This window comes from Psammomys obesus, unplaced genomic scaffold, assembly GCF_907164565.1.
Source record: "Psammomys obesus unplaced genomic scaffold, mPsaObe1.curated_primary_1811, whole genome shotgun sequence".
NCBI classification, from domain to species: domain Eukaryota; kingdom Metazoa; phylum Chordata; class Mammalia; order Rodentia; family Muridae; genus Psammomys; species Psammomys obesus.
In genome coordinates this window covers 38,922,589-38,947,211 of record NW_026587216.1, presented here as the reverse complement: position 1 = coordinate 38,947,211, position 24,623 = coordinate 38,922,589, and positions in this window count along the sequence as shown.

Genomic DNA, 24,623 nt, shown 5'->3' with positions numbered 1-24,623 from the left:
ATTGTGGTAAATTATAGAAGTTATTTTTGGGGGGAGGGAGGGGGTTGTTTCAGACAGGGTTTCTCTGTGTAGCCTTGGCTGTCTTGGACTCCCTTTGTAGACCAGGCTGTCCTCGAACTCACAGAGATCTGCCTGCCTCTGCCTCCCCACATGGAAGCTATTCTAAAATGACAACGATATCAAAACAAAAGTCAGGATAGTGGTTGGCAGGATTAGAAATGGAAGAAGAAATTAAATATGGAGAGGGATGAAAGAATTTTTCTCAGTGACAGAAGCACTCAGTGTGTCATTAATGGTAGTGATTACATCACTACACAGTTGTCAAAGTTCATACGACTGTATATCTAAGCACAGTATTATTTTTACAAGTTAAACTTCAATAAACCTACACCAAGACAAACGAGCCTCCAAGGAGAATACAGAGCTTGTCCAGCTTCATTGTGCCTGAGCTTTCCGTGGGATTGTGGTTTGGTCTGAAACGTCCCCCTCTGGACGCTTATGTTTGGATGGTTGGTCCACACTACTGCCATTGATTTAGGGAGTTGTGGAGCCTTCCAGAAGTGGAGGTGTGGCTGGTGGGAGCAGTCTCTAGGGGTGGGACTCTGCAGGTTATTTCACTTCTGGCTCTGGGTTGAGCAGTCTGCTTTGTGCCTGCTGTCTTGAGGCGAAGCCTGAACCCCAAATTCACACCATGGATGGTGCTACTCTTCCCACCACAAAGAACCAACATCTCTCAGAAACTGTAAATCAGTATTAAATCCTTTTTTCTTTTAAGTAGATTCTATGGTTTGGGTTTTGTTTTTTTTTTCCACACTAATGAGAAAAGTAATGAACATACTTGAGAAGTTTGCTAGACTAGATTGGCGAACCCACTCCAAAGCTCATCAAGAGAGCCAAGTAAAGCCTGAGAACCTGGACTTCTAGCACTTTCCCAAGAGATGACAATACTTTCCATGCTTTGATAACTCCTGCACCCATGTGAAAATGGGGAACAAGGGATGAGCATTCCTCTTTAAGCACATGTTCCGCCGGCTAAAACAGGAACGCAAAGTTGAGAGGCCATCCTTCTCATGAAAAGTCTTATTAGTAAGTAAAGTATATTTCCAAAAGGAAAACAGGGGTTTTTTTTTTCTCCAAAGGGCGAGAGGGCAAGTTGCTATGAGACTGAGTTCTCTAAGGGAACCGTCATGTAGGGTACTGGGAGAGAGTGAGACAGAAAGACTGGGAGTGAAGTAGAAAAACAGAGACTGAGTTACTGTGATGAGCCAGCTCATGTGATCATTGAGCCTGAGATGTTCAAGCTGGCTCAGAAGAGTCAACAGTACCAAGTTCATATGGAGTCCAAAGGTCTGAGATTGGGGAGAACTGATAGTGTAAGCTCTGCCTGAGATCCGAGTATGAAGACAGGTGAAGACCAGGGTCCCAGCCATGTCCCTTACAAAGCAAAATAATTTCCCTTTACTTAGCCTTATTGACAGGAGCACTGCCATGTCAAGAGCCCCTGATGCCCAGGCCCATGGGAACAGAGGTGCTGAGTTTCCAGCCTGCTGGTGTCTTTCCGTTAGAGCCCACAGCCCACCTATCCCAGCTGTGGTGCTTTGAATGGGAATGGCCCTCATAGGCTCATGTATTTGAATGCTTGGCCTAAAGGGAGTAGCACTATTAGGACACGTGGTCTTATTGGAGTAGGGGTGGCTTTGTTGGAGGAAGTGTGTCACGGGGGGGGGGGGGTGAGTTTTGAGGTCTCAGATGCTCAAGCCATGCCCAGTGTGGCATTCTCATCCTGCTGCCTGAGGACCTGGACGTAGCATGCTCAGCTTTCTCCAGAACCATGTCTGCCTGCACACTGCCATACCTTTCCTCCAAGATTATAAAGGACTCTGAAACAGTAAGCCAGTAAATGTTTTCCTTTGTAAGAGTTGCTATGGTCAAGGTGTCTCTTCACAGCAATAAAACCCTAAAACACAGCTTTTCTATATGTGTTGCTGTCACCCCAGCCGTGCCAATTCCTCAGCCATGAAGGTTGCAGCAGAGAATGGAAGATAGGGTATCCACTGGACTGAGTAACTTGGAAGGCAGTGTGGCCTCAGAAAGACCATATTTCACGATACCAACAATGGAGCCAAACTACAAAAAAGTAACCATATGAAGTGGGAGGCAACTCAATGATTTCTGTGGCTCACTCAGGAAATGAACTCAAGGCTGAGGTGGGAATTTGTTTTTCTTCTTACTGTGGAAGACACCTGTGTATTGGATTGGGTAGACCATAAGAGAACGAAAATACAAGAGGAAGAGTATGGTCATAAAGCAAGACCCTCAAGAATGTTGGCAAAGAGGGACCTTGACCACAGATGGAATTACCAGCTCCATCTCTAGAGCAAGGATAGATGCCATGGGGGAATGGGGCCAAATGGAGAGAAATGGGATATGTTCCCATGTGAGTCTTTGTTTGGAAGAAGGTGACAGGTGAGTCCAGATGCTGTTGAGGTGCTGGGATGTAAAGTCACCTCTGGAGTTGTTATGGACCAGTAATTGAGCTTCTCCTGTGCTCAACCAATGTCTATGAGAGAGGAATATTGATAACAGCTTTCTCAAAACTTGAAAGGGCTTAGAAGCCTGTCGGGAATACAATAAGTCCTGGTATTTACCTGGTGCAAGAGAAGAGTGTAAGGGACAAAGAGAAGACTGGAGTAGAGACCGCTTCACATGGAACTGTCAATAGCTCACAACCAGTAAAGGGTTAAGGCAGTCACAGGAATCAAGCCTCTGTCGGGCCACCTGCACACAAGTCTAATCAATCTGAAGCGTGTCACCAGCAATCTTCTTCAAACCATAAAAGTAGAGTAAACTTGGTAAAATTGGGGGAGAGGCTGTTTGCCCTAGAGAAGGGTTTAAGATTCCACTAGACTGGGCCACAAGCCATGGTGTGAATCTAAACAGTATCAAGGCTATCTTCAACGTTATGTCAAGATACAACAAGTTGTTAAGTTAGAGACTCAGGAGTAAGTCACTTGCTTGGAGTTGGCACCTTCAAATGGATCAATTGTGTAAGGCACCATGGATAAGGGTATGGGTAGCTCATTTACCTGAAAGGACAACCTGATACTCCCCAGTACCACCGCCTCAAATCACATGAGTTAAGGATGCCACTTCCCTTCCAAAAAGATGAAAGAGAGAGAGATAGAGACAGAGACAGAGAGAGAGAGAGAAAATCAGAGACAGAGACAGACAGAGTCAGAGTCAGAGATAGACATAGAAAGAGACAGAAACAGAGACAGAGACAGAGAGAGAGAGGAAGAAAGAGTTCTCTCTAAAGCAGCTCAACTTCTCTTTTGTGTGCCAGGGCTAAGTTTGCATTTTTAAAGAAATGGTCTCTTCCTGAGCCTCTAGACCTGACTAGGTAAGTGAGCTTAGTGAGCTGTCACAGTTGTGGCCCCATTTAGCCACAGCAGAACAAAACAGCTCAGATCCTTTGTTCCTTTCAAAGAGGTGAGGCAGATTCCAGGTTTCTGCTTTTCCTCTGTGGCCATTTTCTTAGGCATGTGCCAAAAGGCAGTGACACTATTTCATTCCTTCAAAGACTTGCATTTTTCTTGCATGTAAACATCCAAGAAATAGGGATGCGTTTAGAGACTGTGGTACCGTGGCTCTGTATGCCATTCCTGTTGGCTCATGTTATGGTCAGTGTCGTTGCGTTGATGACCACTGAAATCATCCTTCACTGAGAAATCTGGCAGAAGGACTTACATGTTTTCCATAGCTTTGACCACAACCTTATGTAACTGGTATGATACCTCCTATGCACAACCCAAGGTACGGACCCAACTGATGACCTGCTGAAGGCCGTGTAGTTATTAAGTAACACAGTAAGATGCTCCCAGGTCATACTACTACTTAAAAAGAAGTATAGCTCTATCAAAGAATTATCAGTAAACTACATTGATAAACAGAGCTGCTCTGGTTGGAAAGTAATTTTTAAAATTGTTGAAAACATGCTGCCCATTACAGCAGCGTTAAGAGGTGAGAACTTTCATGGGGAAAAATGGATTAATAAGTTATTATGGGAGCAACCTGGTTATAAGAAGCAAGATGTAAGATGTCTTTAGGATGCCCCGTTAGACCATTCAGTGCTCTCAGAGATGCTATGACATGGCAGAAGTTCCTCACCTGGTTCCATCATGTTCCAACATGTCCTGCCTCCAGAATCTAATAAAATTCTATTCTTCGTATTTTACCTAGTCTGTGCTGTTGAGCCATAGCCACAATAAGCAGACCAGGGGAGATGAAGAAAAAGAGAAGTCACAAGCAAAACACACTAGTGGATCACAGCTTGAGCTCTGTAAATATGCTGTACAAACAGAAAGACAGCCATAAACAGATATTTCAAAACCAACCTGAATTAATGCTGTGAAACAGCCATACAACTCTTAGCTTCCAGGAGCCTAGGCCCCTTCAATTCTAAATGTGGTAAAAATGATAGTGGCCACTGATGGCTGAACATTCACCCATAACAAGAACTGTGCCAAGCATTATACAACATTGTCTTATTTCACTGTTTCTATAGCCAAAGAAATTAAACCTTTTTGTCATTAGAAACTGTCATATTGTGTGTACATGGCATATTTTGTTCATCTGCTCAGTAGATACTTTCCTCACTAGAAACTACTGCTCAGAGCGCTTTGGTAAAGTCATTAAAGAGGACAAATGTGACAGATACAGCAAATGGGATTCAGTCCTTCCTGCCTGGTAAACAGGTGTGTTCCAATCCTTTCCCAGCTAGCTGATTCTCATGATGGAAGGTGATGGACCCACAAGACTCCTGATGCCCCCTCCCTTCAGGGAAGTGGTCCTTCTTTCACCAAGAAATACATAACTCTACTCTTGGTGATACTGACCTATGAGGAGGTGTTTAAAAGTGGTTTGATTTGGGGAAAAAACCTGAGAGGTTAAACATAGAATGATACATGATTCAGCATTCCCACTGCTAAGAATATACCCAAAACCATTAACAAAATGCAAGAATTCAAACAGATCCTTGTAAACTGACTTTCTTAGCATTTCACTCAATATCTGACATGTGGAAACAATACAAAGATCCATCAACAGATGAATAGATGAGCAAAATATAGCATGTATATTGGGTATGATTCTTTTACAAGGAACGAAATTCTCAAACATAGTACAACATGGGTTTTTAAAACATCCTTGGCAATCTTTTGCCAAATGAAAGCAGCCAGTCACAAAAGCACAAATATTCCATTTGGATGAGGTGCCTGGACTAGGCAAATTCACAAAGCAGAAGGAAGGCCTTTAGGAGTTGGGGCAAAGAAGGGTGGACAGTTCATGCATAATAGGCAGAGTTTGTGTTTGAGATGATGAGAAAGTTCTTGAATGGGTAGCGGCGATGGTCATACCACACTGTGAATGTACTTAATGCCACTGAAATGTGCCTTTAACAGTGGTGCAAATGATAAACATTTTAATTCTGTGCATTTTAGCACATTTCTTAATCACTAAAAAGGAAGGATTTGAGACTAAGACTGAGAAGAAGAAATCGTTCCAGACTTTTGCTAAGCTCAAAGAGGAACCACGTCTCACCAGTGTGCTTTGAAGAAGCAGAGAGAGTGACAGCAGTAGCTGTGTGTGCTGAGAAATGGAAAGAGATGGGAAAGCAGAGGATGTGAGTTCTGCAAGACAGTCCTGGGCAGTGACCCAGGGCATCTCAGAACAGATGGCAAGTTGGATCTTGACAATAAGGAATGGCCAAGGGATTTTGTGTCATTGAGCAATACACCATCTATCCAGAACTCCGGGGAATTACTTTAACACACACATTTAGTAACTCCCTCACATATCAAACAATGCCGCATCCTTCCTCAACCCTAAACAACATCCGGGCATCCTCATTTTAATAGGCATAAGGAAACAGTTGCCTAAGGAAGTCACTAGTTGGCCTTCGGGTGACATTGGTGCAACAATGTCTGTTCACATCAGACTCGGAATTCAGAGGGGTGTGTGCTGCAAATACATGATGATGGCCGGTTCCTGAGCCGCGCGCAGCGTCCCAGGTGGCTGTGGGCAGCTTTCTGGAGTAACTGGGTGGAGGTGAGCCAGTGGAGGGGCAGAAAACGCCAGCCCACCCACACGCCCTGTTGAAGCCAGCAGCACCCTAGTGGGCGCTTCATACTGTTTTCTACAGAGAAAGAGATAAAAGTACACGCGCTAGACTGAGGAAGAATCCTGGGCCTTCTCTGCTCTTGTTTGCGTGGGTGTTGTGGGTGGGGTTGAGAAGGAAGCCGGGGGAGGCTGCTGCGGAGGAGTCTGCACTGGTTTCAAGATTGATCAGAACAACAAACAAAGGCAAGCCTTCTCTGAGAAAAGCAGAAAAGTCCCAGCTCATGATCAGAGGCCATCTCATTTAATGACTCCGGTCTGTTTCCGAAGCCTCTGTAGACCCAAGAACCAGGCCAACCCCCTACCCCACCCCCGCCCCAGGGACTTTCTCCTGAGCACTGGAGCGAGTAGATACTGGCTGGGGCAGGAGTTCACTCTGCCCCCTGTCCTGAATCTGGGCTTCTTACACATGGAGAGACCACCACAAGTCTCTCTGAGGGTAACATCTGTGCCTGTAATTTTTAATGATAAGGGTGATGGAACACGCAGCAATAAAACCCGTGAAATAGAAATACCTCTTTGCCTTAGTCCAGAGGGTTTTTTTTTTTGTTGTTGTTTTTTTTTTTTTTTTACCCCCTGTCAGGAAATTACTCCACCACTGTGCTGCACCCTCCACGCCTAGAAACAAATTTAGTTACCTTAACTCCACTAACGCAACAGACTTGAGTCTTAGGTTTGGGTATTCTTAATCTTGAAGAATAAACAAGGGTGGAACTAATTCTGAAAAGCAATAAAGTGGCCAAGCACAGTGGCACACCTGCCCCCTCACTCTGCCTCTCGAGTGGGAGGTCGTCCTGGGTGACATAATGAGTAGGAAGCCAGCCTGGGCTGCATGTTCAGTTTGAGGCCAGTCTGTGTTACATAGCAAGACTGTGCCCCTCACCACCACCACACACACATACACACAATGTACTAAAGTGTTTTAGTTGTTTCTTTTCAGAGGGAAAAAAAAAAAACCAAACAAACAAACTACATTAATTTGTTTGTCAAGGTTAAGCCCTACACTTTCTGAACTTCAAAGCCCCTGTTCCCTGTAGTGACGGCTTGATGCCTGCAAAGAGATGGTTTGTGCTCCTACTCAGCCGTTCATATGTTAAAGCCCTGACACTTGCTGCCTAAATGAGGACATATTCCGGGATAAGGCCTTTAAAACAGGTGATGCCAGTCGAGTCATTTTTTGGTGGGCCATAATCCAATATCCCTGGCAAGCTTATAAAAGAAGCATGGGACAGATAGCCATCTGTGAGCCAAGGGCACCCTGACCTTGGATTTTCAGCCTTCAGAACTATATGAAAATAAATTTCAATCTGTCTATGACACTTTGTCCTGGCAGCCCTCGAAAGCCAGCACAGGGAGATATGGTAGTTTCCTAGGTAAATATGCTGATCCCACTAAACAACCATTGACCGTGTGAGTGTAATGTAACTCCACCCTTGCATCCAGTAACACCCAGAACTACACATACACACACTCATGTACGTTCATGAACACCATGCTTTAATGGGCACAAACATACTGAATTCTAATGTGTGTGTGATTCGAAACCTTTTTTTTTTTTTTTTTTTTTCAGTCCTTTAACAGAACCAGGGGCTTGAAGAGTAACCACATCCTTTCCTTCAGCAGCTTCCCCCTTCCGGCCAGCCAGTCACTTAAGATGCTGTGAGTGTGAGCCGAGCCGGGGACTGTGGTGAAGTGGAAGAGCTGCCTCCCACTCCCCCCCCCCCGCCTCGGGAGATCCTCCTGAAAAGAGAGGACTAGATGACAGTCTCTCCACTCTTCCAAAACGGAGTCAAGGAGCACCCTTCCTCCCCTTCCTCAGCACAGCTGCTCCCGGGAAGCTGGAAGCACAAGCTGTCCCTGGGGAGCAGACCTCTAATGGCTCCTTTCCGGGACAAGTATGCCACTGTTCCCCCCCCCCCCCATTCACCTGTGCTCCTGGGGAGGCCAGCTGCCCAGGGGCGCTACTGTTTGCTTTTGGATTTAGAACAACAGCTTCCCCTGTCAGCCCCTGGTGACAGAGTGGCAGGTGTTCAGAGGCCCTTATATGTCAGTGTCGCCAGTCTTAAATGACAACAAAGAGACCACAGAGAGTCAAAGCAGTTGGACTTTGGGGGAAAGGGTCACCAGGCCCCTCACCAAGAGATGAAAGAGATCCACCTTTTCCTTATGCTCCACAGCACTCAGAAGAAAGTAGAAACTCGAGGAACGGGGCCACTGTTAGACAGCGGGCAAGGGGTCTCATCCAGCTACAGCCCAGTCCCTAGGATGGCCTGGAGAGCTGGGGAGTGACAATGAACTGTCCCACCATGGACAGCCTCACCAACTGCATGCTGAGCACATGGGATTCTGGTGGCATGGTACCTCACGTGCTTGCCGTTGGTAAAAAAAAAAAAAAAAAGAGTGACTTGAATGAACATCAACACGTTTTGCTGTGGTTACAAACTAGTTTCAGCTTTTGTGTCAGTGTGTCCCCTTTCTCCTGGGGACTCTTCGTGACCTCTGTCACCTCCTTTCATTAAAAGATCAGCCCCAGAATTAGCACTTCCTCTGCATTGTTATTGAGGTCACAAGAACCCAGGGCCAGGAAGGACCGCCTCACCCTGCCCATGGGGCTTCTTCAGCAGGCTTCCCCAGAGACTACGAAGACAAGCTTCCCTCCAACCTCACTGCTGTAGGAGAGCTGAGTAAGAAAAGCGGGCACCTGGAAAACCAAACACCAGAGCCACCTGAGACATCACAGCTTGACAACTAATTCAGACATTTTTTTTTTTTTAATTCAGACATTTTTAACAACTGCCACCTGAGAAGGCAAGCAAGCACCTGTCTTTGGGTACAAGTAACTTTCTATCTGGTTCTATCCAACTCATGAAGCATGGATGCCAAAAGATGTCCTCTCTGTCTTCTAGCCTTCTTCCATCAGTATAACTCCTCTAGTCAGGAAGCCATTCACGGCCACAGAGTTTAAAATCCACCATTGTTTTGATTTTTACTTGGGCATTTTCCCTCTCCAATGACCTGCCGTGCCGTTTTACTGCCTTCCAGACTAGAATATACAATCTTCATGTCCACTTTGTCATCCACCAGCATTTCTAGGACCCGCTGAGTACATCAGAATCTTGTGGAATCCAAGTCCATCGTAGAAAACGATGCAGTATTTGCACAAAACCTGCATGTAGCACATCTTCCCATATGCTTTAAACCCAAGCTTCTCGAACCATGGGCAGTATCCCTTTACAGTGTCACTGTCTTAGGATTTCTATTCCTGCAATAAAACACCATGACCAAAAAGCAAATAAGGGAGGAAAGGGTTTATTCAGCTTACACTTCCATATTGCTGTTCATCACCAACGGAAATCAGGACAGGAATTCAAGGAGGGCAAAAATCTAGTGGCAGGAGCTGATGCAGAGGCCACAGAGGGTTACTGATTACTGGCTTGCTTTTCCTGACTTGCTTAACCTGCTTCCTCATAGCACCACCCACAATGGGATGGACCCTCCCCCACTGATCACTAATAGAGAAAATGCCTGACAGCTAGATCTCATGGAGGCATTTCCTCAACTGAGGCTCCTTCCTCTCTGATAACTCTAGCTTGTGTTAAGTTGACACACAAATAGCCAGTCCACTCACATCAACTGACTGTGAAGACATGAAAACGTAGGCAACAGTAAAAGATTTCCAAGTACACAACAAATAAATCCAATCCAAAATCTAACAAGGAAAGAACCTGAGGCATTTCTGACATGTCCACTGATTTTTGCATCTTCACAGCAGACTGGTCTCTGAACATACACTCCAACACACACATGGCACATGCCCATACTACCCAACACCAACAAAGCAAAACAAAACACCAAACACAGCCTGCCATACCTAGGCTCATGTTTGACATTATTGTGTTATTCATTGTGGTGGTATTTTTTTTAATATACATAAAAAGTTGTCAGTCTTTATAGAAACTATCATTTAATTACAATAAAAAATATTTGAATATTTTCTTATCACCATTCATCACTATGTAAATATCAGATTAGTGTACATTTGGGAATGATGGTGCACACCTTTATTTGGTCTCAGCACTCCTTGAAGGTGGGTGGATCTTTTGTGAGTTCAAGGCCAGCCTGGTCTACACAAGTTCCAGAGTGGCCAGGACTATATAACAGAGGCACCCTGCCTCAAAACAACAACAACAAAATTGCTACTTTGGATTGCTAATTTGAATTTTATAAAAAACAGCTCAATGAATTTTGGCTTAGGATTAGAACTCATTTTCCAATAATTTCTGAAACGGTTCTAAATATATTTGTCATTTTTGTACAGTGTATTTAAGTAAAACAGCATTCTTAGCATGGATGATTATAAAATCAAAATCTCAATTGACTTGGAAAAACATTGAGGGTGCTCTAAAGCCCTACATTATGAAATAATCAGCTAAGATTACATGCTACATCTGATGATAAATAACTTCACCATTCCGTCAGTACCTAAATTCCCTTTCACTTACCCCTGACTCCCACCCCCTTGCCCGACTGAGACAGGGTTTCTCTGTGTAGCCACAGCTGTCCTAGAACTCACTCTGTAGATCAGGCTGGCCTGGAACTCAGAGATCTGCTTGCCCCTGTCTCCCAAGTGCTGAGATGTGTGAGGTGTGCTTCACTACTCCCCAATTGCTTTCACTTTTAATAATTGATAAAGCTGCTGAGGATGAAGGAGTCCTAAGTAAGCCGGGAAGGAGAAGACAAGGAATCTTTTGGGGAATGACCTGAGTTGCGGAGTCTAAGAAGAGCCCTCACATTGGTGTTAAACCAAGAAGAATGTGAGGTGTTCCTTGGCGGTTTTCCGGAGCAAAAGAAACACACACAGCCAGACTGTGCCAGTACCTATACTAAAGTGAGTATACTAAAGAATGGTTTTAAATATATTAGTAAAGGTTTGATTTGTATGCTGCTTGATACACCTATGTACTTGGGCCATATAAAAATTTATTGGAAACAGTTTAAGAAGGCCTGCTTTACATCACCTCTAAACTAGCCATAATACCTAATATAATGTAAATTAGTTATAAAGTATAACAAATTAGCTATAGTGTATAAGGAATAATAATAAGAAAGTCTGTGTGTGATTAGTGTAGATGTGTTTTTGTTTTATTTTATTTTTTCACATATTTCTGATCCATTAGTGGCTGAATCCAAAGGCACGGAATGGGAAACATAGAGGGCCAGTTGAGGGCAGAAACATTTCTGATTTGCTCAGTGCCACAAGACTTCAAACAAACAGGTCACTCAAATGAACAAAGCAGCCTTGAACCCAGCACCATGTGGTCGCCATTCCTTCCTGACAGCAGTGGAGAAAACTACTCCATTAGCTGGCATCACACAGACAGGCCACCAAACAGAATTAGGTGTGTGAGGACCCAAAGGGGACCAAACACATGCTGTTTGCATCTTCTTTGAGAAAGGCTAGAAAAGCAAAGGCAAGTGCAGGGACCCAGGAGAAAACAGAAAGTGACAGCTGATTCCAGGCCGGTGCAGGAAAGGAAAACACACAAACATGAGGCGGTATGAAAATAAGAACGAAGCTCTGAGGCACGGAAGTGAGTGCCATCCCCAGAGCTTTCTTCAGCAGCAGATGGAGAAAGAAAAAAAAAATCTGTATGACTTCCTGGAGAATCTGGAAAGGAGAGAGGACCACCATCATTTAAGAGAGCAAACTTCTAACCTCCTGGGAGTCTGCTTTGGCTTGCCTGAAAGTAAACTGGGGGGGGGGGGGGGGGGCGCAGGTGATAAGATGCTGCTGAGGATGAAGGAGTCCTAAGTAAGCCGGGAAGGAGAAGACAAGGAATCTTTTGGGGAATGAGCTGAGTCTCGGAGTCTAAGAAGAGCCCTCACATTGGTGTTAAACCAAGAGGAATGTGAGGTGTTCCTTGGCGGCTTTCCGGAGCAAAAGAAACACACACAGCCAGACTGTGCCAGTACCTACTCATGACAAAAGGCCATTCTGGGCTTCAATGATGGCTAAGCCCGGAAGCTGAAATCTCCTTTTCCAATAATGACTTTAAAAAGTAACAGCGAAGAAGTGGGCCAAAAGTACTCTCTCTGAGTCTGAGCCCAGCACCCTTAGGGAGAGTTTGAGCACCCAAAACAGATCAAAATCCCATCCTTCGAGGTATCTTGTTAGGAACACACTTTTGAGGACTGAAAAGCTACAGCACTGCATGAGGACACACAGAGGATGGTGCTGAGCTTGAGAGCTGGGGACCACAGCACCAGTAAGAAGGCATTGCTACATCTATTCATTTAGACTCTGGGGTGAAACCCGGATCTCACTTACACCGAATGACAGGCATGCCTTTTAATAAAGAGGTGCTAGACTCCTCCCCAGTGAAATGACCAGAAGGGCAATGGGACTTCCTGGAAGCTTACGAAAGGCTTTTCTACGATTTCCCATAGTTCATAGCCCTCTCTACTTAACCACTGGATTAAAAATCACCCACATGGGTGAAATGGCAGAATAACTGAGATTTGCTTTAAAACCCTCTAGCAAACCAAGCAAGGTGGGGGAGGGAGGGAGGCACCATAATGGAGAACTTGTTACGCACCCTGAAGCAGGGAGAGGGTTATGTAAAGATCTCTGCAGCTAGCAGCAGCACCTGGGAATTCTAACAAGTTGCGAAGCCTCAAGCCCCAGGTCTCCCAAATAAAATAACCTCTGGGGCTAGGGCCCAGCAATCTGTGTTTTAACAAGCCCTCCAGAGGATTCTGCTCAGCTACTCCGATGCACCCTCAAATGGAAGACCCACTGAATAAATATCACTCTCCCTTTTTGTGTAAGCAATGGATTTCCATAATAAAGGGTTTTAGACTAGAACCATCCCTGTGGGCATTTTTGTTGTTGAGTTGTTTTTTTCCCCCTTCTCTTTCTTACATCATTTGTCTCCAACTGCTATTTAACTTTTTTTTTTTCAGATCTTCTCCTGGAGCCAGAACAAAAAGCCAGGAGGCAGAAGCTAGGATGCCCACTCACTCTCTGTCGCTGTCTATCTCTGTCTCTGTTCTCTCTCTCTCTCTCTCCATGTCAGACATTGGGGTAAGCAGGCGCACACGCTCAAAAAGCACACACCACTCACACCTGAAGGCTACCTACAGCTGATGAGCCTGGAGCTGTTAGGCGCTCACAGCGCACGCTGCTTGGGGCCCAGGCGGGTGGCTCTCCACTGTCCGAAAATCCGGGTGGTTCTGCAGTCACCCCGGGGCCGCAAGAAATGTTCGCCTTTACTCCGATTGCCTTCCGAAATAGCAACAAAGTAAATTTGGGCCCCGTGATCTTTCCCCCTCTCCTATTCTACAGGAAAATGGGGAAGGGAAGGAGGCGAACCAGAGATCTTATCACTTGGAGCGACCAACTCCTCATGGCGTTCCTAGCGGTGGGTGTGAAGGAAAAGCCTGAGGGGGCTGCGGGAGGGGAAGGGTTAAGAAACTAGGGCCACTTCCCCCTGTTTCTAGTGCTCGGATTCCCAACCTCCTGCGCGCTTGCCTCACTTGTGTACTGTAAAACAATCCTTTTGTTTCCTCTTTAAGACATTAGCCTCAGGGGCCATTATAGGAAAGAAAGGTAGCTGGGCTCTTTTATCTGCAAGAATCCATTAAGCGTGGCCTTTGTGCTCCTGCTCTGGCAGCATCTCAAGGCGGTCCTGGGGAGGGGGGGGGGGTTTCCCAGCGACTACTCTTAGCCACCTGTATCTGGGACCTGAGGGTTGGGGGCACCAGAGAACTAGAGCCCCGTGTCCAGCCACCGCCAGGGGTGTCCCCTAAGGCCTCCCAGGGTCCTAACTTCCCGCCCCGGGTCCTCGAGTACCCAGGAAGCAGGGCAAATTTAAACGCGAAAAGAAAATGGCCTTCCCCTCTGTTTCTCTCTGCTTCATGCAGTGCTCTCTTCACCCACCCACCCAAAGCCCACAGCTTCTAGTCAAGGAAATGGGGACACAAAAAGGAGGAGTTTTACCTCTCCTAGGAAGCTGTAGTGCAAAATGCCCGCTGGGAAGCGCTAGGGCTCTGCACCTAGCAACCATCAATCATTTGTGTCTTCCCCAAGTACCAGCCGCCCCAAATGTCCACTCAACCAGTATGCTTGCTTAGCTCGTAGTGGCCCAGTCATAATAACAAAAGCCACCAACAGGCTTAAGGCACGGATGCCAGGAGGAGGGCTTTAAGTTCTGGTTTTTTAGTGCAGAAGCTGGGAGAGGGGAAAGGTTCTGCGGCGGTCCAGGGTCAGATTTTCACGAAGCTTAGGGGACCCATAACCCCTTTGCGACTACCAAGGATTCGAACCTTCAACGGTGCAGGGGTTAGGGAGAGAGACAAAACCAAACTCTATTTACATTCCCTTTTGAATCTAGGCAAAGACGAAACACCAGGCCTGTGTCGCCTGCGCGAAGTCTCTGTGGAATGGCAGCCTCTGGATCTTCTGCCTTTCTCCATGAATAAAAATCTTTTCTGCACTTCCCATATGTCACCCACTCACTTCCGCAGACCAAGTGGCCACTGCCCTGCTGGGCTCCTTGCAAAAGCGGGGGGGGGGGGGGGGAGCAATGCTGTCTAAGGGACAATGTCACTTTCCTCTTCATCAAGATTCTTTGTCAATTGCTGGGGAAATAATTGACCCCAAGCTACTTCAGTCACAACCAATAGAAAAATGGGATAGTGATGTGTCCAGCTGTTAGGGGGAGGAAGGCAAACAGGCCGGGGAACAAAGATAGCAAGTGTGGAGCTGGTTATGGAAAACAAGGAAAGGGCTTCGAGTGGGAATTTTGGGGAAGCAAGAATTTCACCAAAAAAGAAAAAGGGGGGGTGCAAATAAAACCTAGAATTCTATTCCTTTGTCCTAACTTCAAGGTTGCAGTTCTGAATGCTGGCCTTTGGATCTTTTTAAAGAAGATTCCCCACACAGGAGCCCTGAAATACGGCTGTCCGATTCAGGTCTCTGACTCTCTGCTTATCCTGTGTAATGGCATTTTCCTTCAACACCCACTTGATCTGCAGCCAGAGTGACTCGATTGGTGGGAGATTCAGGGGCCCAGGAAATGACTTAGGATTTCAGTGAGTATTGTTGGAAAGAGGGGAGGTAAATATTGCAAATAAAAAGCAGGAGAGAAAAGGAGGAGGGGTAAAAAGGGGAAGGAAAAAAAGCAAGAGACAGCCAACATTGGTCTTTCCTTGGGGAGTTGATGGTTAAGAGTAATTTGTTGAAATAAATCTCATATTTCTGGCCATACGATGTATCATTTACCAGGCTGATCCTGATCCAGGTTGGACCAATAAGGCATAAATCGACAAGAACATATGATGTCACCCATGTAGGAACAAGCCGGAACCGTATCAAACAGCCCCTCAGCTGGACCTCAGACTTGTGCTCTCAGTCTGTGCGGTGTGATTTCCAAAACAGAAAGGGAGATGGAGGAGGAGGGGGTACCGGGAAGCTTCAAGGCCACAGCTTGTTCTTTAGGGTGCGGCTGAAGTGCCTTAGTGGATCCTCGGATATACAGAGAGCAGTGATGAGGCGCTCGCTGTGCAAATGCCTGGTCACAAATACTAGATGCCACTGCAGAAATTTTCCCGGTACGCTGATGCATTTTAAAGTTTTTGTTAATAATCTAAGACAATCCAAGGTAATTAAGCTAAATGGCCAGTGAAGAGTAAAGTGCATAACCCCCAGTCCATGTGTGAAATGCTGTCCCCAAAGTGATGGCATTAGCAGGTGGGACCTTTGAGAAGTGGTGATGTCATGAGGTCAGAGCATTTACAAATGGGATTCATATCAGTGCAAAGCAGCCTAAAAGAAATCACTCAACCTTTCTACCACACAATGATGAGGCTGCATCATCTCCACATATGACACTAAAGCTGCTGTGCTTGCTCTTAGACTTCCTAACCTCCAGAACTGTGGGCAAAATCAGTCTGTGGTTGATAAGTCTCCCATACACTGGCATTCTGTCATAGCGGTGTGAACAGACTAGACAGGAAAGGTATGTTCGAACTGCTCCTACCTCTCACGAGCTCTTCCCCATACACTCTCCGAGGTCCAGTTACATCAAGAGATAATCAGGAGCTGCACCTTGCTTCCCTGAAGATGAGTAACTCTTTTCTTAAAGAATGAGACGCCTCAAAACTCAAAGCTGAGGGACCGTTCATTTGCAGCCATCTTCACATATAATGTCCTTTGAAGGACACATGCTAGGCTGCTTTTACTCTAATTCAGTCTGGAGCATCCATTCTGCAATGAAATGCTTACCAAATCAGGAAATGTTATAATTGTGCCAATTAAGCTCCCATCACACCTCACCACCTCAAGTTCACCTAATGCTTCAAAGATGAGGCAGTTGGGTTATCTGCCTAATAATAGCCATGCATTTGCAAAGAGCAAATTTTCTATGGTCATTCTTCCTTGGAATCCCTAACACTCAATTACAAGGCAGAAACCAAAACCAGGGTAAAATTTATCGCCGTGGTATTTCATAAGGATAACGTCTTTTATGAGAATGAAGCCTTAGACTTGGTTTCATTAGCCCTGCATTAAATATGTTCAAAATGCATTAAATATATCAAAATGTTCCAGCTCTTATCTGGAACACACTTCTTGAATGAGCACTATCGTGTCGCAAAAGATATGCTAGGCCCCCAAAAAAGAAATGAGAGTATAATGTAAATCATTATGCTAGACTAAGGAAATCTGATGCCTTCAAGAGTCTAACTTTCATTCATTTTTTATTGTATGTTAATTATTCAATTGGTGTAAAAAAAGCCTACAAAAAGTTAAATAAATAATATAAATTAAAAAAAAAATGTTATGTGGCTGGGTGGTGGTGATGCACACCTTTAGTCCCAGCACTCAGTAGACAGAGGCAGGTAGATCTCTGGGTTCAAGGCCAGCCTGGTCTATAGAGTGAGTTCCAGGACAGCCAGGGCTACACGGAGAAATCCTGTCTCAAAAACAGCAAAACAAAACAAAGCAACAATACCGCCACCACCAACAACAAAATCTATGTGTCTTTTATAGGTCATGGCTCAGTGACTTTTGCTTTATTTATTTAGCACTATGTAGCTCTGGTTGAACTCACAGAGGTCTGCCTGCATCTGCCCTGTAGGTGCTATGATTAAACACATGCACCACCACAACTGGCCTCAATGACTTTTCCTCAACTCATTTCCCCAAATTGTTACTGGGTGGTTATGGTTACTTTTTTATGGAATAAAGGATAAGATCAGCCCATACACATTTGCTTGTCTTCCAGCACTGAACTCGTTACCTCAAACAGTGACTTGGCGAGCATGTTTCCTGCATGCTGATAAGCAGTGACCTGAACAAACCGGAAGGGGAAGAAAAGGTCCAGTCTCTTTGTGCTTCTCTCTGCCTGCCATAGTGGTATCTCATTTAACTTTCTCCCAACGAGTGAGACGTCATCACTGATTTTACAGCCAGGAAACTGAAGCTCCAAAAGAACAATATAGGTAAGACACCTAAGAAGTTACTGATGGTGCAGGAATTTTCACTCAGGCTTTCTTCCTGATCCATAGGTGACAGCAGAACTGACTTAACTAAGCAAATAGCCAACATTCTGTATAGCCACAATAAGTGTGCTACTTAACTAAGCAAATAGCCAACATTCTGTATAGCCACAATAAAGGTTCTATGTATTAAAACCTTTACACGAATCAAAACACACACACATACATACATACAGGGAGATAGAGGAGAGGAAAGAGAGAGAGAGAGAGCAATTATTGCTTAACCAAAAATGAGCCCTTGACTTGTAGCCACCATGCTGCTGCTTCCTCACTGGCCAATTAGATCTTCTCTCCCCAAGAATTTGAACAAAGAGAAGGACGCACTGTGGCAAAGCCTAAGGTAATCTTTTCAGCCTACACTTTCATCCTGGGATAGAACAGGAATCAGTGGAAGACAGGTGCTCCCCTGAACCGCCCTGGGTCCGCAGGGGGAGGGGAGTAGAAATGAGCAAGTGTCCAGTTGGTTCTATGAAGTTCAGAAGAGCTGCCAGTGCTCAGGGCTTCCCCGTGAGCAATGTGCTCTTTGATGTCGGCTGTGCTGGAGCAATACCTTGTTTTAGCTGAGCTAGCTTGAGTAAATTTCTCTCCTTACAACCAAAGATCTGAGACTCCAGCTTAAATAAACATGGTGTAAGAGAAGCATTTTCTCAAGTTTGCACCTTGCTTTGCCATTGAGGACCAGTCTTCCCAAACTTATTCCCACCTGGCTGTCCCTTCAGAAGCTTCAGTCTCAACATGCAGAAAAGCAAGGCTTCCCCTACCCCCAACCCTGCCCCCACTCCCTGTCCCCTTGTTTCTGGACTCATTGAATGCCATAGTTCTTCCAGGTGCTTAAAGCCAGAAACCCAGGACGATCCTTGACTTTTTCTTCTTTGCTCTCTTAGCCAACCATCACAAGCTTTCTCAGATCCCAATCCATCTACCCCTTTGCCTCCCTCCTACTCTGTTCTAGTCTAGGCTTCGTAGCCTTTCCTCTATCTCACTGACTCCCTTGTCTCTGTCTTGTTCTTCTCTAACAACCAGACGGAGCATGTAACACTCCAGTCCTGTTGGAATACGCACGCGCGCGCGCACACACACACACACACACACACACACGCACAGCATTAAAAATTCTCCAGTGGCTTCGTTTTGCCTTTTAAGGTAAACTCAAAATTCATGTACGTGGCTTATAGAGCCCTGTTCATCGCAGCCTGTCTCAACTAATGTCTCTCAGCATCCTGCCTACAATGTGTCAAAGCTGGACTCTTTCAGTTCCTCAAAAGTGTCATGCTTCTGTGCCCAAAGGACTTCTGTGCCTCCTCTTCCTGGTGAACTCTTCCTCTTTCTCCACGCCACAGCTGAGATTCTGTCTGCCACAAAGCTTACGGAGCCCTCTATACATTCCTATAGCCTTCTGTGTATGACCAAGCCCCTGCAGGTCTTCACTGTAATTATTTAATTGTATTCACTATCTCTCTTTCTTTGGAAAGAACTGCTGGCGTGTAGTCTTTGCTCAGTGATACCCCAATACTGGAAGTGTATTACCTGTTTAGGAAGCTCTGAAGAAATGAATAAACCTGTGTATCATGCCTTTGTCCTCATGCTCAGGACTAATAAAGACATTTCAATGAAGCAGCTCTTCTAAGATTTTGGTTTGGTTTCTTTGTTTATTTTGGTTTTGTTTTGTTTTGTTTTTTTGAGAAATGGTTCCTCTGTATAGCACTGGCTGTCCTGGAACTCTCTCTGTTGACCAGACTGGCCTTGAACTCATAGAGATACGCCTGCCTCTGCCCCCCAACCCAAGTGTTGGGATTAAAGGTGTACACCACCACTGCCTGGATCTTCTAATAATTTTATTACTGCTTACATTCCTGTAAGAATGTAGAAGGAGGTTGTAAGGCTTGGGAGCAAGTGCCCATACCTGCTGAGCCATCTTGCCAGCACCGTGGGTGCTTTTCAACAGTCAATAAAAACTGGAAGTAGTATGATGGAGACAACTCATAACCAACTTCCGAGAGCCCTGTGAAGGAAAACCCTGCCCCCCAGCAAGATGCCAGAGGTCTTAGAATGAATAGGATGCGGGCAGTCCAGCCACTGTAGAGTTACAATTGGGGTACTTTCCTAAGGCTAACAGCAGGGTGTGTCTGCTACAACCCCACTGAAAACGGAGGCAAGAACACAGCCCTGGCTCCCTCTCTCTCCACTGTTCTACTTAACATTCTTTCATTTCTTTCTATTGCCCACGTTCAAATCAAAGACAAGAATACCCCTATGCACAAAGAACCCAAGTTTAGAAAGAGAAACAATGGGAAAAAAAAAGAGAGTCAAGTTTCCCTCCAGGAATTTAGGTGACTTGGTGCTTTGTGGGAAATAATCTGGATGCTGGTACAGATGAGAAGACCAGGGATGGTGATGCCAAGATAAGCCAGGCCTCCAGGAGGGAAGATGGAACAGATTTGGGAATAGAAAGCAATGTCAAGTCCTGCGGTAAAAAAAAAAAAAAAAAAATAGAGCACATTCCTAAAATGAAGGGAATATGACTGACAACTCTCTCTCTCTTAAAAATTTATTTATTATTTTTACAATATTCTGCCTGCATGTGTGCCTGCAGGCAAGAAGAGGGTACCAGATCTCATTATAGATGGTTATGAGCCACCATGTGGTTGGGGGAAAGTGAACTCAGGACCTTTGATAGAACAGCCAGTGCTCTTGACTTCTGAGCCATCTCTCCAGCCCCACAACCTTCTCTTAATTGTAAATAGTAGTGAGTCAGGTGTGGATGGATTACTTCACAACCCAGTCACCACATCTCTTCCTATTTATCCCCAGCTCCATAAGATATACTTGTTTGAGTCTTCCCTCCCCAACTAGAACTCTGTCTTTTGGCTTTACCAGGTTCCCTGCTTTCAATAAACAGGGATTTAAAGCACAGATAACGGAAGACCCTCTGGTGCTGGGCCTTCGAGGTTCTGCTGGCTTTAGACGGAAAGACGGTTGGCTGCAGCTGATGCGGTAATGTCAGAGGCCCTGAAGGTTTCCTGGTTAGAGCTTCAGCAAGCACAGAAAAACTAGAAAATTCCGAGTGAGGACCATCTTCTATCCTTTCTCCCTGACCCCTGCAACACTGGCCTTCTTCCTCGGTAGCACACAAGTCCACCCTTGCTCTCGACTTTGACCATCTCTTTCCCCTGAGCAATGCATTTGCTGTTTAGTCGTAGCTCAAATGGCAGCCCCTAGGCAAAGAGACTTTCTCTCTACAACTTTATCTGCAAAACACGTATCTTTATCCCAAAGTTGTCTTAAATAGGGTATCTGGAGCTGGGCATTTAGCTCGATGATAGAACACTTGATTTGCATGAATAATGTCCTAAACTGGATCTCCAGTATGAAAGTAAAAATTTAAATGTAAAAATTTGTTCTAAGCTCTGCTTACCTGGGCTATGTTGCCAAGAGAGCATGTCTGTGGTGCATCTTTTTCCCCTCCCCTAATCTGGGCACCAGAGCAAGCACCTGACTTTGGTTGAGACTGCTCAAAGTGTGTCAAATTGGATTCAATGAAATTAAAGTTTCAACCCGCAAACAAGGAGCCAAGTGTTTAAAATCAAGAGATTGGCTGTTAAAATTTTAATCCCAAGTAATTACTTCTTTTTGCCCAGCTCTGAAACAGTAGTCATGGTGTCTGTGTCCAGCGAGCCCCACCCCACCCATCGGAGCTATTCCTTTCCTTTCACCAGGTCGTGCATGCGGAGCACTGAAAGTGATTCCCAGTGGTTAAAGGAAACCTATGGCTTAAAAAAGACACTCGTCACTGAAAAGCATTTTAAACACAGAGTAAAAGGAAAATCTCCAAAGGAGATAAAGGGTGTCAGGAGTGGGGTGTCTCTTTTCTCTGAACAGCTCTGAGATGGGGCCTGCCTAGCTGTCCCACTCAGCAGGGAAACTGGTGGTGGCCTCCCTTAACCCTTCAAGGCTCCCACCTCAGCAAGATGCTGGGCAGATCAGAGCGAGTCACGCACTCCTTGCTGACTAGAAGAAAACAGCAAAGGAAGGGAGAAAAAAAAGATGATTCCAGTGCGGCCTCCCCACCCCCATCCTTTCTTCTCCCAAAGAGCCCTCTGTTCAGAGAAATTAAAGGATCTGATAGCAGATCACAAATTCAGGACAGAAAAGCTCCGCTATGCGGCAGAGGTCGGTTTTTGTGGGTACTCAGACAGTGGATACTTTTTTTGTTCGTGAACTTTTGGAGACCATTTATATAGAAGGCTGTTTGTTCCTGGACCAGCAAAGAACCCTTGAAGGGGAGGGGAATTTTTTTTTTGTTTTGCATTTGAGAGAGGGAGACAGAGAGAGAGAGAGAGAGAACTTTTTCAGATAAAAGAGCTCAGATTGATTTGTTTACTATTGCTGCCAGTTCTTATTTACAAGTTCCTGTGCCCCTGTGGTAAAAGAAATGCTATTTTTAAGAAGTTAAAAAAACCCACATAAACCTCCATACTGAGGGTTCTTCTTCCCCTTCCTGCCTCCCTCAAGCCCACTTTCATTTTACAAATGGCCAAGTCAAAGCAACCAGGAAGCCCTTTTCTTCCCCTCACAGATTCTCTTTCAGGCTCCCTTCAAAAAAAAAAAAAAAAAAAAAAAAAAAAAAACAGCTATCCCTGAGCTTGGGAAGCGTCTCTCCTCAGTGGTCAGAGAAATTCTACTTCCAACACCCAGATATATTCCCTTTCAGCAAACCAGCTCCTGGCCTAGTTGAATCTACAGGCTGACTTCTTCAATTTCCTGCCCCTGCCCCTTGCAATTTTAATTTTCTTTGTATACATGGGCAGTTTCTAAAACCAAGCTGCCAAAATGTTGAATTATGTTCTTTTAAAAGAGGGTGTGCTACAAAAAAAAAAGGGGGGGGAGGGTGTCACAATTGGGTCACTAAGTGTGTGACTAACCACACTTGCCTGTAGCCACAGAGACTGTGGCTTCGGCCGGACTTGGTCACTTATAAGACACGCAGTGACCCAGCCATCTGTAGGAGCTGCGGCCTGAGGGGCAGACAGTCCTTCCCAGGCCTGTCACTTTACCAGAGAAGGGCCTTCCGGTACCTGCAGCAACCAAGATGGAGCCTGCCCTCTCAAACCTATTGGTGTTGACAGCCTTCCAGTCTTCTGTGGCAGAACGCCACAGCAAGTGCCAGCTGGTTCTGACATGGGACAGTCCAAAAAAAAAAAAAAAAAAAAAAAGAGGAGGAGGAGGAGGAAAGGTAATAAGAATGACAAGTTATGTCGGACTCAGTGGTGCAGGCTTTTAATCCCAGCACTCAGCGAGGCCAGCCTCCCTACAAAGTGAGTCCAGAACCGCCAAGGCTACACAGAGAAACCTTGTCTCGAAAAAGGAAAAAAGAAAAAGTTTCCTAGTTTAGGACTCTTCGTTGCATATAAAATTCATTTATTGCACCAAAAACTTGGTAAAATCCATAAAGCTTTCCCGGTCACTAAAGCAATGTAAGGAATTTTTAGGACCTCTTCCGAAGGGTGCCCCGACATATTCTAAATTAGAAGCACCTAAGGTCGGCCAAACAACACCACGCGGGCTCCTCCTAGGGATCAACAGAGACAGTGTAAAAAACCGTTGACCTCTTCCCTTCCTGGCCCCGGTTAGGGTTTTTGTTTGTCGTGTTATGTTGTTGTTTGCTTCAGGACTGCTAAGGGAAAAAAAAAAAAAATACTGAGGGTCAAAAGCCTTAATTATGAAAAAGGAAGATAGAGATGAACGGTGGGGATGAATAGAGTAGCGGTTGGGAGGGTCCAAAGATCGAATGTTTAGGGTTTGTTTTGTTTTGTTCTGAATAACCTAGGAAAGGTTAGTCTACTACACAATGACCTAAGCCACCTGCCCCCTTACCTGTGTTCCCTTAGCCACTCATTCGCCCCTGCTGGCTTCTGATCACATAAATTCGATATAGTAACTGCTCTGACTTGGAGAGGGAAAGGCCTCCTCCTCCATAAAGGACTCAAAGAGCAACAAATGGGAAGGAAACAGACGAAGCTTGTGAAATCCCAAACCCTGTTGGTAGAACGACATCATAAATTATGGATCCCTCGAGCCGCCTCCGGCCTGTCACTGCTTGGTTTGTCTCCATGGACGTGCCGGGCGCGGGCGACACTGTTGTCCTGGAGCGCTGGCCTCGGAGCCTCAGATGCACCACCCCCCTCCGGCCTTTCCCTGGCGCCCCGCGGGGCAGCCCGGCCTGGAGCCAGGGGGGACAGCGCGGTGCTCAGCCCCCGGGGACACACCAGCTGCAGGGACGACGCCCCCGAGCCGGCCGAGCACAGGCTCGCCTTTGTTCCCGGGGACTCCCGCGGGGACACCCGGAGCTGGCCTGGGCGCTCAGGTCCCAGTGGGGCCAGGCCCAGTGGAGGACGCGAGGGCGCCGAGGGCGGGCGGGAGGCCAGGGAGGGTGAAGGCTGCGCCTTCCTTGACTGTTTCCATGGGCGGCGTGGCGGGTACCCGGGGGTTGGGGGGGACAGCCTGCGACATCTGTGTGTGTGTGTGTGTAAGAGAGAGAGAGAGAGAGAGAGAGAGAGAGAGAGAGAGAGAAGAAAAGAGAAGAGAAGAGAAGAGGAGGGGAGAGGAGGGGAGGGGAGAGGAGGGGAGAGGAGGGGAGGGGGGAGCGTCATTACACCCAGGACGCCCATCTGGCCCGGCTTTTGCTCCGGTGCCAGAAGCCAAGAGGCAGAAGTCAAGGTTAAACGCTGCGGCGGGGCTGTGGCCCCTTTCCACCGGCCCGACTCCCCGCAGGAACCCCGCGCCGGCCTCGCCGCCCCACCTTGCCCTTTGTCTTTGCTGGAGCAGATGTGCGGTGACCCCTGCTAGCATCCGTGCTGTCAGGATTAAAGGAGCCTTCGCTCCGGTTAGCA